Source organism: Pinus tabuliformis, chromosome 4_1 (genome assembly GCF_031772625.1).
Source record: "Pinus tabuliformis cultivar Carrire ecotype Pingquan chromosome 4_1, CPIR1, whole genome shotgun sequence".
NCBI lineage: Eukaryota > Viridiplantae > Streptophyta > Pinopsida > Pinales > Pinaceae > Pinus > Pinus tabuliformis.
This window is the reverse complement of record NC_142303.1, coordinates 997836559-997850535: the sequence shown is the minus strand read 5'-3', so window position 1 is coordinate 997850535 and position 13977 is coordinate 997836559. Positions and strand designations below refer to the sequence as shown.

At 39.1% G+C, this 13977-nt stretch overlaps 1 long non-coding RNA gene across 1 annotated transcript in view; it reads right to left on the bottom strand.

Annotated features, from left to right (window-relative positions):
* Positions 1–1963: 1963 nt before the first annotated feature.
* The window catches only part of LOC149179497 (uncharacterized), a 64951-nt gene continuing 52937 nt past the window's right edge, over positions 1964–13977 (bottom strand). The window contains exon 2 of the long non-coding RNA XR_016258289.1: positions 1964–2084. This is a non-coding gene — a long non-coding RNA (uncharacterized LOC149179497). The remainder of the gene's footprint in view (positions 2085–13977) is intronic.

The window sequence follows — 13977 nt, the reverse complement described above, 5'->3', positions numbered from 1 at the left end:
TGTTTTCTCAGTTAATAAAATGGCTCATCTCTTGGTACAATTTCTGGTGCAATTTGTCATTATGTTGCTGTGTTAGTTTTATTGTTACATGTTTACGCTTTATTTGTTGTTATCACTTAATATTTCCCACTAGGAATATTACATCCTGAGCTTGGTTTTCAAGCTAGAAGGTTACCTCACAAAGACAAAGATGACCCTTCACCTGATACAAGCATGATTTCGCAGCTATGTGACTTAACAATTTGTGCAAGGCAACAGACACTGACTTATCTTTTGTGTCTATCAATTTTAATGATTGTACTGGACATATACCCTGTTTAGCAATTTTGTTCTTTTCGCTTGTAAACTATCCAGCTATCTATGGTGCTGCAGCTCTTAGCTTGTGGTGGCTGCAATAGATAAATGCCTTCTACATATTTTTGATCAATTAATACTCAATGGAAGCATTTTATTCAAGAAAGATAAGCATGTTTTCCAATTCAAAGAAGTGACATGCGTCTCCCTACTTTCAGATCCTTGTTTGGTCTAATTTACCATAAAAATAAAAAATTCTCACAGAAACAAAATAAACCATACCATTTCAAATTAATTGTTATGCACATTCCTGAACTTTATGTAGCAAAAATCACTCCATGTGTGTCCCAATTAAGTTGTGAAACAATGCATAGCTAATTAACAAAACAAAGCAAATGAGCAAGCATAGATAGTTGCACAAGTAATTCCCAATCTCCCCAAGCCCTGCAATTACAAAATATATACCTCTTTTAGCTAAAAATTAGCCTATGCACTAATTGTATAGTATTGGAACACAATAAAATTCTTAGTGGTTTACACCACTCCCCGAGCTTGATCTGAATTTATTTGGAGACTTGAGATTTCCTCTTCAACTTCTTCGAGAAATAATATCATCCATACAATCCTGACTTTAGCGTCATGGAGTATGATCCAGTGTTCTTTGCTAATCTATACAACCACAGTCAAAGGATTTGCAATCTGATTCAGGGAGACAAACCTGTGGCAAAGAGAAGAGGACAACTACCTGTAGGTCAAGTAGGATGACAACAGGAGTTGATTGGGAAGTGGAAATGTCCTCAAATACTTGCCGGGAAACATAGATAAAAACGAAGAAGAAAGGCAAGTTGAGGTTCAGAGCGCAGGCAAAGAAGAAACAGAGAGAAGAATATGAGACAGCAAAACAAATGGGAAAAGAGGACGTAATACAGGACTCCATGCTAGTTCACGCATGACAGGTTGATATTTGAGATGATTTACCACAGTTTATCTGTCTTAAACATTCTTCTGCACTGGCAAACAATGACATCAGCATGGAGTTAGGCTATGTAATCAGTTTTGACCTGTTCAGAAAACGTATAGCTAGGGAATAAGTTGAGCCTGTTTTGATACTTTTGGTGTCATTCACCTGGAATCCTCATACCAGGTAGAAAGAGAGTGACCTGATGAATCTGTGTAACGTACTGCTCTATATTTTAATATAAATTTCTGCCTTTATTATCCACTAAAAAAAATGTCGTATCATTAGATATTGAATCTACTACATACTGCCCAAGATGTCATGAATAATAAATAGCATATAATGAATCTGCTAACCTACTAATCAGAGTTTTACTAAACAGTGGTGCTAAATCAGGATCATTCAAATCCATAATGAATCTGCTAACCTACCAGTCAAAAAGTTTTACTTAAACAGTGGTGCTAAATCAGGATCATTCAAATCCAGATCCAACCATCCCTTCAGGCGCATGATCTCCAAATAGTGGTCATCAGGTCTTATAGGACGTGGATCTTTAACATAAAATGGTTGATATGTCTTGTATACATCATCAATTGCCCGGACAAGAAGGGGATCCAATTTAGGACTCAAGTCCACTTTCTTTGACGATTCACCATTTCTTTTCTTCAACATCTCAGCAAGTAACGAGTCCAATTCATGAAAAAGTCTTGGTACTCCACTTAAATTTACTTGCTTTTGGTCCTCTGCCATGTTCCCGGGGTACTTCAACAAACCAGAGATGGATTGCTTGGTAGATGTTCAGAAACTCGTAACACAAGAGAGCAGGTTGATCCTGCATCATATAAACTGTAAGGTATCTGAATAATTAAATAATAATTTCTATCCTGCCAAACAATACAAAGTGTAATACCGTCTTAATTTACCTAAGGTTAAGCTTGAAATCATATATACGAAACTAATGATGGTAAGAAACAATCCATTGCAGTGGCTTAATATAAAGAATGTGTATCATTATATGTTGCTTGAACCATATATATATATATATATATATATAGCACTGGCTTTCGGGACAGAGGAGCCACAGGGATGGGGGATGCATCCCTGAGACAGCTACAGCACACCCCCAAATTGGGTTGGGGACAGCTATATATATATATATATATATATTAAAAATTCAGAATTCACTATTAACATTTGTATAGTTGCTTCAGCCCCAAGGGTTAGCTCAATTGGTCGAGTCCCTGTCGTTAAAACACCTTGCAATTGAGAGGTCACAGGTTAAATCCTCTCGACAATCTCGGGGTCAGGTCCTATGGTTGAGCCAGCAGGAAGTGATCCCTGTGGGTGGATCTTCCTGGCACAAATATTCCATGGACGTAGCAGTGACCGATCTCCGGGGTCCATGAACCACAGGAAATATATCAAAAATAAAACATTTGTTGTTGTTTCAAGCTTGTCAGCAGAACAAGCTATACTATATAGTTTTATGCACAGCCCTTACACTTGCCAATCCTGAAAAATCTCAAGCAATTTAAAAAAGGGCCGAGTGACATTCCATCACTGGCTGCTATACATGAGCAGAATGCAGTTTAGCTTTAGAAAACTTAAGCATAATTATTTTCAATTTACAATAACTTCCATGAAGGGTCTATGAAACACACAACTTTCTATAGCAACTTTCTTCCTCATATTTCTTCTTAACAAGATCATGATTATGTCAGAATGTAAAAGGCATTCTCTTCTCGATGTCTTTCGTAGACTTTTACAGTTGTGTTGAAAACCACTCTAAGATACTTGGGTTCTTCAAAGATATTATATTCCTATTTTAGATTAAGAAGGTTATTGAATAGGAACTTATTCAAACATTCAGTACCCAATCCAAGTCACTAAAATCTGACTGTTTTCACAATGCATGAGGTTGCAATTGTGTTGATTTTTTGTAGCATCAGGAGGTATTCCCACATGGCTAAAGGGGTCTCCCAGTCAGCCTAGAAAAATTAAAATAAAATTTATTTTTGGAGCGACAAATTGGCCAAGGAAGTCAAATCGGCCCAACCAATGAAAGGGTGTGTCCCTTGGAATATTTTATCTCATTCGGCAAGTATAAATAGATGATATGACATCTCATTTTCTATATCAACAAAGAGCAATTATTTTTCTCTCTTATCTCTCTTGGACAGCCACACGTGGAAGAAGAACAGATCGAGTTTGACCAGCAGCATGTGTGAATAAACGTTGACTATTTGAACAAGTTTGACTTGGGGTTGAGGGAGCTATTTGACCTCTAATTTGACCACAGACCATACAATATTGACCAAAGATTTGACTGCAGTCTGCACATATGCAGATTTGACCTCCGTCTGACCAACCACAGGGCCACACATGTGGGTTGACCGCATGCAGCAGTTTGACTAGGGCTGATTTTTTGACTGGTTTGACTAAAGTTGACCAGGTTTGACTGGTATTTGTTCTTGTATATTGGCACAGATTTCTAGATAAATTGCTGATTTGTAAACCATGCTGAAGAATAATTTCCCTAAGAAGTGTTGTTGGGTTTTCTCCCAAGGCTGGGTTTCCCGGGGTAAAAATTATTGTCTCTATTGTGCATGGTTGTCTTTTTGTGATCTTTATTGTTTCCATTGCATTCACTGTTGAGATTTTCTGTAGTGTAATTATTCAATGATAGCAGTGGTATAAATGTTGGTTGAAAATCATTAGGAAGTAAATACTTGGAAGAAAACTCTATTCAACTGTACATCTTGTAGAAAATTCAACATGGTATCAAAGCCTTGTTGAAAGAGCAGCCATTGAAGTTAGCCTAAGAGATAGAATTCAGCATTGCAAGTGGAACTTGGGGATAAAACCAAATATGCAGTGAAAGGAGTTGGATCAACATCATTTCAGCTAGAGTCTAGAGATTCACTTCACATGAGAGATGTTTTGTTTGTACCAGGATTGAAGAAGAACTTGCTCTCTATCTCAGCATTGAAGGATAGAGGATACAGAGTTGCATTTGTGGATGGACAGGTTCTTGTATGGCCTAAGGGCTCAAACATAGACTCTGCAGAAATAATTGGTGTTTGAGAGGGAAGGCTATACCGACTAATAGGAAGCCTAGCCCAGGCATTGGTACATGATAGTATTAGTCTATGTGAGTCATGGCATCACAGATTTGTGTTGCAAAATCAATGCTAGTAGGAATTAGGGTTTTTTTTATTCCTCTTCTTGATAATTACTTGTGAATTATGTTAACTTCTTTTACTTCTTTATTAAATTATGTTTCATCAAGTAATTACCAAATTATGTGTATGAAGATCACAAGAACAAGAGACACAAGATGTAGTCGGATAGTTAGGGCAAAACCACTATGAGAGGAAAACCCAGTCATAACTCTTCCTTCAGTGGATTCAAACACAAGATGAGATAATCCAAGACTCTTTGACCTACACACAAACTTCCTCCAATCACCAAGTCAGCCCTTCCTTCTTCTTCAAGTGATAACTTCCCAACAACAACTTTGATCTAGAACTTCAACCTTGCAGCAGCAGAATTCCGGCCTCCCTGCAACAAAACTTCGAACTGCAGTAAAATTCAGATTTTTGACCCCTACAAATGCCCAATGACTTCGCACGTGTTAGAGATAGATGGCCCAAAACTTCGATTTTGTCTTCCCATGCCATCTTCTTCCTTCTCGAGGAATTTCACACTTTTTTTGCCTCTCTTTCTTGTGTATCGAACTTGTTGAGTGAGTGGTGCAAATGGATCGAATTGCCTCTCTATATATAGCCTTTTCTGTGGGTCGAATTGCCCTAATGTAGGCCGACTTCATTAGGATAGGGATGACTTGGTGTGGAGGTGTCAAATGACCTATTTGACTCAAAAATAATTATTTTTACATGATACAAAAGCCCAAGGGTCTAATAAAATTGACAATGACTCTATTGACTCACTATAAAACCTAGAAGCCTACAAATGGAAGCTTTTGACCTAAAAATTATGACCCAAGCATGAAACCCATGCTTTAATAAGTCATTTTTATTAATAATAAAATTTCTTTTAACAAATATATTACATTATACAATAATGAAGACCAAACCTAGTTACATTCTTCAACACTCCCTCTCAACTAGGGAGGTATTCATGTATATATACAAGTACATGGAAGATCTCAAAAACACATGAACTACAAAGAGTTCAGGCACACTCAATGTCACGGACTAGATACCTGAATAGGGTTATCTATCCGAGTGGGACTAAGATGGACTAAAGCTTTCAGCCAATCTAGGTACCATTAGGCTTACTAACTAACCATCAACCAAGGATCTAGGTGTGTATCCAAGGTCAGAGCTCCAAGACCAACGCCGCCCTCCCTCTTCGGGGTCTAGACATCAAACACACATAGGCCGGCCAGATGTCCTCCCAAGCATCCGCCATTAGATGCTTCATCTCTCCTTATCAACTAAATCTGTAATGTCAACCAATCCAAGCATGCTTCTAAAATACTCAAACTTCTTATTCGGAAGAGACTTCGTCAACACATCAACTACCTGTTCATCTGTCGGAATATATTGTAGCTTTACGACCCCATCTTGTACCAAGCTTCTAATGTAGTGGTACTTGTTGTTGATATGCTTCATCCTTGCATGGAATACAGGGTCTTCGGACATCTTGATGTTGCTTTGATTATCACAATTTATTATTGTAGGATCCAGAGGCTTTCCAAACAAATCTAACAAGAGTTTTCTTAACCAAACAGCTTCCTTTCCTACTTCACATGCAGCAACGTATTCAACTTAGGCACTACTTAGCGCAACAGGATCTTGTTTTCTACTCATCCATGAAGTCATTGTAGCTCCCAAACTGAAACATCCATTGGTAGTGCTTTTGCCATCAGTCTCACTGCCACCCTAACTGTATCTGTGAAACCTGTCAACCTAACTTTCTTTCCATCATACTTTAGCTATCCAATGGTCATGACAAGGCTCCAACTGAAATTGACTAAGAATATTTACAGCGAAACATATATCAAGTCTTGTATTTACCAGGTACAACAGAGAACCCGCCAACTTACGATAGCTGGTAGGATCGACAAGACTGGTGTCGGAGCTTCTCAACTTCTTGAGATTAGTGATCATGGGATTAGTCATAGGTTTGGAATCCATCATATTGAAGCTCTGTAATATCTCAATTATGTATTTACCTTGACCCAGATATATCTCTCAAGGTTTCTACTAGACTTCCAAACCCAAGTAATAGTGCATAAGTCCCAGATCTTTCATTTCAATTCACTGCCAACATCTTCTTGCATTCTTGTATTCTTCGCTCCACACTTGTAATGAACAAATCATCTACATATAGTAGTATAATGACTGGTTCATTGTTCACTACCTTAATGTAGAGATTTGGATCTACAGAATTTTTGATGAACCCAATTCTTAAGAGATATGCATCCATCCTTGCATACCATGCCCTAGGAGCTTGCTTCAAGCCATATAGGGCTTTCTTAAGTCTGCAAACATGTGTGTCCTTGCTATTTATTTCAAAGCCTTCCGGTTGTTCAATGTATACTTCTTCATCAATGGTCCCATTCAGAAATGTTGTTTTTACATCCATTTGATGAATATTCCATCCCATTGTAGCAGCTAGTGAAACCAAAGATCTTATAGTAGTATACCTAGCAGTCATATTTTGCTTCATAGTCAAAATTTCATAGAGCCTTCCAATGGTCATGACGAGGCTTCATGGTCATAAGGTTTCTTCATAGTCTATACCTTCCTTTTGAGAGAATCCCCTTGCAACAAATCTAGCTTTGTATTTATCTATACTTCCATCAACAACATGTTTGATTTTGTAAATCCATTTTGAGGTGACAACTGATTTGTCACTTGGCCTAGGAACGATTTCTCAGACTCCATTCTTCATGATGGATTGATATTCTTCTTGCATTGCCTTCTTCCATTCTTCTTGATGAGCAACTTCTTCAAATGTAGTTGGTTCAGCTTCTACTAATTTTGTCAGATATGCTACATATCCTGAATACCTTTTTGGTCTTTTTCTTTCTCTAAAAGTTCCTTTAGCAGCTCCATGTCCTTTAGCATCTTCAAGAGTAGCTTTTAACCAATTTGGCCTCTTCCTTGTTTTGGGTATGATCACAGGTTGAATCAACTCACTTGGTCCTTCATCTTCTTCTTCTTGGTTTGTAGTTGTCTTATCATGATGCTCTTCTTCTTCAAATAGTGGTGTATCTTCATCATCGAAATCAATTAGAATATCCTTGGATTTTTTATAGGCATGATTTTCATCGAATATAACATCCCTGCTTACTTCAATTTGTCCTCCTTCCTTGATGTAGATTCTATATGCTTTTGAAGAAAGACTATAGCCAACAAAGATCCCTTTAATACCTGTAGAATCTAGTTTCTTTCGCTTGTTCTTTGGAACATGAATGTACATGGGACACCCAAAAATTCGAAGATGCTCCACACATGGCTTCTTCCCTATGAATGCTTCTTCAGGTGTCATATTCTCAAGGATTTAATGAGGACTTCTATTTTGTATATATATTGTTTTCATGGTTGTTTCACCTTATAGAAACTTTGGTAGATCTTGATCAAATATCATAGTTCGCATACATTCTTCAATTGTTCTATTTTTCGTTTCTGCAACTCCATTTTGTTCGGGATTGTAGGGAACAATGAGCTCCCTCTTAATACCTGCTTCTTTACAATATGCAACTAGTTCTTTTGAAGTGTATTCTCCACCATTGTCGAATCTCAAGGTTTTTATCTTTCTTTCGGTTAAGGTCTCCACTTCAAATCTAAACTCCTTGAATTTTTCAAATACTTCGTCCTTTGTCTTGAGAAGGTAGAGCCATGTCTTCCTAGAGTGATCATCAATGAAGGTCACATAATAAAGATGGCCTTCCAGTGATTTGTTAGACAATGGCCCACCCACATCGCAATGAATGAGGTCTAATATTTCCTTAGACTTAGTATCACTGCTTGTAAAAGGCTTCCTTGTATTCTTTCCCAAAGCACATCCCTTACATACTCCATCACAATCTTCCTTGATGTTAGGGACGCCATTTACCATTTGATTGAGAGGGAATGATCTTGTAATGTATATGCTGTGAAAATTCGAGAATCCCCGAATTACTACTGCAGCAAACTGATATTACTTCTCCTACTTGTTAATCCATGCAAGTTATTTACTGTGTTCTACTGTAAATATCGAAGTAAATACAATTGCAGCCTTCACAATTTTAAATAATATGCGGAAACAAGAATCTGAGCAAGAAAGAAATAACACACAAGTGACACCGTTATTTTTGGACCAATGTCCCCAGAAAAACCCAATGTGGGAAAATCGGTGCAGCAATTGAGGGTTTGTATTATTAAGCAGTAATTTCTGAATACAATCTTTGGATGCCTTGTTGGCTATCCAATACAGAGAATCTGACTGATAGAGAGATGAGTGAGATATACCTCACACTATCACTGGCGATCCAACACTGATCCAGCCACTGAATGGCTAGCCCCTAGCTGCCTCTGCGCAATCACTGCATTGCTCTGCATCACAACTTCTGGGGACTGTGTCACTCCTTTGGTTGATCGATTTGCCTATGGAACTTCAACTTTCTGCGCTCCGGTCTCACACCCTGACTTCTGGCTCTGGAACTCGATTCTCTAGCAAATTTCGGATCTCCTCTTAGGCATTGCGTGGCTCTGCGCTGCCTCTTCTAGATCTCTCTCTAACTCTTGTGTGATGTATCCCCGGATCAAGAAACTCTCCAAACGGAAACTATCTCTGCCTCTCACTGCAAGAAATCACCTCGATCACTTCAACAACTACTGCGTTGCTCTCTTCAGAAATCGATCTCTTGATCTCTTACCTGATGTGTTTTCCAAATGCCCATCAAGCCTCTTCTTATAATCCTCTCGTTGATCAATCAACGGCCCAAATTAGATTCTAATCAATGGCTCAGATCATTTTGGCTTCATCCTCGTCTTCTTTTAGAAGTTTCACCCCCAGTTTAATTAATACCCTTTAATTATTTTAATTTCCTAAATTTTGACTTAGGCATCCATTTAAAATAATTAATTATTTTAATAAAACCTTCTCCGAGTGGAATTTCCCAAACGATTTCTGGGTATTCTAGAATACATGTGTCCTAGCCTCCTTGCAAATTTTCAGGCTTAGTGCACATTTGATGCTACCAAAAATCAACATATGCCCATATCTTCTATGCCATAGTTTGATAGGATTGATTTCCATGTGAACTAGGGCTTAAGGAGATGGTGTTATAACTCTATATAGTCTTCCTTCACGAACTCCAATAACTCTTGCTTTTTCAATGCTTGAATCCTTTCCCCAAACCAAAACTTTACCATCTACAAAGGCAACCCTATCTCCTTTATCTTCTAAACAAAAGATTGAAAGCAAATTATTTTTCAAACCTAGAACATAGAGTATATTGTTGAGGTATAGCTTTGCTCCATTTTCCAGCTTCAAAGATGTAGATCCAAGGCCCTTGACTGCAAAATTGTTGTTGTCTCCTAGCTCCACTGCATGAGATGATTGTTCCTTTGATAGAGTATGAAGTTGTCCACTTTCTCCTGTCATATGTCTTGATGCTCCACTATCAATGATCCATGCATTGTCATCATCAAGAGTACCTGTAAGTGTAGCCAAAAACCCTTCACTTTTGACTTTCTTAGATAAGTTGTAGTTGATCCTTCCAATCCAGCTTCATGCAATTCTTATGATATTGCACCCCATCTTCAAGTAACTTGTCATAGAGGGAGTAACCCTTTCTTCCAAGCCAACAAAGTGATCTCCAACCTTCTTCAACCTTAGCTCTAATACCATGTTAAGAAACCAATGCTAATAGGAATTAGGGTTTTTTTATTCCTCTTCTTGATAATTGTGAATTATGTTGGCTTCTTTTACTTCTTTATTAAATTATGTTTCATCCAGTAATTACCAAATTATGTGTATGAAGATCACAAAAACAAGAGACACAAGATGTAGGCAGACAGCGAGCGAAAAACCCCTACGAGGGGAAAACCCATTCAGAACTCTTCCTTCAGTAGATTCAAAGACAAAATGAGATGATCCAAGACTCTTTGACCTAGACACAAACTTCCTCCAATCACCAATTCAGCCCTTCCTTCTTCAAGTGATAACTTCCCAGCAGCAACTTCGATCTAGAACTTCAACTTTGTTGTAGCAGAATTTCGGCCTCCCTACAACAAAACTTCCACCGCAATAAAATTCAGATTTTCGACCCCTTCAAATGCCCAGTAACTTCGCACATGTGAGATATAGATGGCCCAAAACTTCGATTTTGTCTTCCCCTGTCCTTCTCTAGGAATTTCACACTTTTTTTGCCACTCTTTCTTGTGTATCGAACTTGTTGAGTGAGTGGTGCAAATGGATCGAACTACCTCTCTATATATAGCCTTTTATGTGGGTCGAATTGCCTTAATGTAGGCCAACTTCATCATGATAGGGTTGACTTGGTGTGGAGGTGTCAAATGACCTATTTGACTCAAAAATAGTTCTTTTTACATGATACCAAAAAGCCCAAGAAGGGTCTAATGAAATTGGTAATGACTCTATTGACTCAATATAAAACTTAGAAGCCTACAATGGAGGCTTTTGACTTTAAAATGATGACCCAAGCATGAAACCCATCCTTTAATAAGTCATTTTTATTAATAATAAAATTTATTTTGACAAATATATTACATTATACAATTATGAAGACTGAACCTAGTTACATTCTTCAACAATTTGACCACCTACATTACAGGGCTTTACCAACATTGAGGAAGATTGTTACAAGCCTTCCAAAGCTTCAGGTGGAGCATGATGGTGTTTGCAGGGGATGTGCACTTAGCAAGAATGCCAAAGCATCTTTTCTGAGCAGTGATAGTGGATCCAAGAGGATCTTGGATCTAGTGCATTTTGATGTATGTGGACCAATGACAGTATCATCTTTGGGGGGTTACTTGTACTATGTGACTTTCATCGATGATTTCTCCCAGAAGACTTCGATCGATTTCACGAAGACCAAGGATGAGGTCTTTAGCATGTTCCAAGAGTTCAGGGCTCAGGTAGAGAACCAGACAGAGAAGAAGATCAAGGTCTTCAAGTCAAATAATGGAGGAGAGTATACTTCCAGAGACTTTAGTGATTTTTGCATGGAGGCAGGGATCAAGAGGGAGTGGATCGTTCCTTACAACCCTCAACATAATACGGTTGTGGAAAGAAAGAATAGATCCATTGTGGAAGTTGTGAAGGCGATGATTCATGATCAAGATCTACCCATGTTCTTATGGGTAGAGGCATCCAACACAGTTGTTTATGTTTAGAACAGGAGTCCTCATCAAATATTGGAGGACACGACTCCCGAGGAGGCACTCACATGAGTGAAGCTAAAGATCAGTCATTTGGGGATCTTCGGTTGTCCAGTATATTTTCATGCGCCCAAGGAGAAGAGGAAGAAGTCGGAACCTTCTGGTAAGAAGGGCATTTTTGTAGGATACAACAAGACTTCGAAGGCCTACAAAATCTACATTCCAAAACAGTATTAGATTGAGGTTAGTCAGGATGTTACTTTTGATGAGAAGGTAGCCTTCGGGAGGTCCAGAGAATCCCACATGGAGATTGATAGTGAGGAGCAAGAGGCTCCAAAGGATGTAGGTACAGGTCTTCCTATTCTAGTTGTTCATCCTTCAAATGATCAAGAAGAGGCCAGCATGGCTTTGTGATACTTTGTAGGACATAGAAGGACATGCAACTCCCCATGGTACTTTCAAGGAGAATAAACGACCACAGAGCTTCTTGAGCTATACAGCATTGATGAGAAACATCATTGATTCTGAGCCTTCCAATTATGAGGAAGCAGCAAGCTAGCAAGTTTGGAAGGATGCCATGATGGAGGAGTATTAGTCCATCGTGAAGAATGATGTGTGGGAGATAGTTTTGAGACCAAAGGGGAAGCCAATGGTGACCTTCAATTGGATCTATAAGATAAAGCATGCGGCAGATGGTAGCATCAAGAAGGGCAAAGCAAGGTTTGTGGCGAGAGGGTTCTCACAGAAAGAGGAAGTGGACTATGACGAGACGTTTTCTCTAGTCACCAGGTACATTTCTATTAGAATTGTTATTTCTATTGCTTCAGTTATGGGTTGGAAGATATAGCAGATGGATGCAAAGATCGATTTCCTCAATGGTGTGATTGAGGAGGAAGTTTACATAGAACAACCTCAGGGCATCAAGGTACATGGGAAAGAGTCTGATGTTTGCAGATTGAAGAAGGCTTTGTATGGACTCGAGCAAGCACCCAAGGCTTGGTATTCCAGGATTGATGGATACTTGACGAGCTTGGGCTTCACCAAGACTGTTGCAGATCCTGATCTTTACTTCATGATTGTTGATGGCGATCCTTTGATCTTGGTGTTGTATGTGGATGATATGTTCCTTATTGGGGCAAAGAGGCTCATTGTTTGGTGTAAGAGAGAGTTGGCCTCAAAGTTCGAGATGAAGGATCTTGGCCTGATACACTATTTCATAAGATTAGAGGTGCGGTAGAGACGATGAGATCTTTCTCGGATAAGGGAAGTACATTGTTCAAATTTTGAGGAGATTCAACGTGATGGACTGCAAGCCTGTGACTACACCTATGGTGACCAATCTAAAGAAGCTGAGTGATTCTTCTTCAAATTCAAATTTGGTGGATCCCACAATGTACAAGTAGTTGATCAGATCTTTGATATACTTGGTTAACACCAAGCTTGATATTTGCTTTGCAGTGAACACCTTCATCCAGCATATGGTTGAGCTGAGGTAAGTACAATGGGTTGCAGCAAAGCATGTGTTGAGGTGCTTGCGAGGTACAGTTGGATATGGTTTGAGATATGTCTCAAGTGGTGAAGTGAGGCTGCAAGGATATACTGATTCAGATTGGGTTAGGAGTGTATAGAGGACAGAAAGAGGACCTCGGGGTGTTGCTTCAACTTGGGATCAACTATGATATCCTGGTTTAGCAGGAAGCAGACTTTTGTCGCACACAGCATAGCAAAGGCAGAGTATATTGCAGCTACGGTCACAAGTCATGAAGTAGTGTGGCTTCGGAAGCTTCTTGCAGGACTATTTGATCAGGTCACTTCATTCGAGACGTGGTGCAGAAGGGAGCAGTGAAGCTCCAGTACATATCCACAAACGAACAAGTTGCGTACATTCTCACTAAGCCACTGCCTAAAGCGAAGTTTGTATACTTCAGAGACAAGCTTGGCGTGATGCAGAATGTCTCCCTCATTGAGGAGTGTTGATGTCTTTGCAGGATCAGGCAGACCATCCCCTGAGAAGCCATGTTGGTTTGGATGGGTCATGTTGATTTGACCAAGGGAGTTGGATACATTCAGTTGAGTAGCCATGTTGATTTGGCTAGGCCATGCTAATTTGACCATATGGGTGAATGGCCCAGGGGCATACCTTCTCCTGCAAAGCCATGCTGATTTGACTGGGTCATGCTAATTTGACCAGGGGAGTTGGATGCATTTCCCTGAGAAGCCATGTTGATTTCGATGGGCCATGCTCATTTGGCCAGGGGTAAATGGCCCAAGTTACTAACATTGTCTGCTATAGGATGGAATGATCTATATCTATAGACGTGCATGTGAAAAGACACTACATCAACATAGCAAGCTCATGAACTT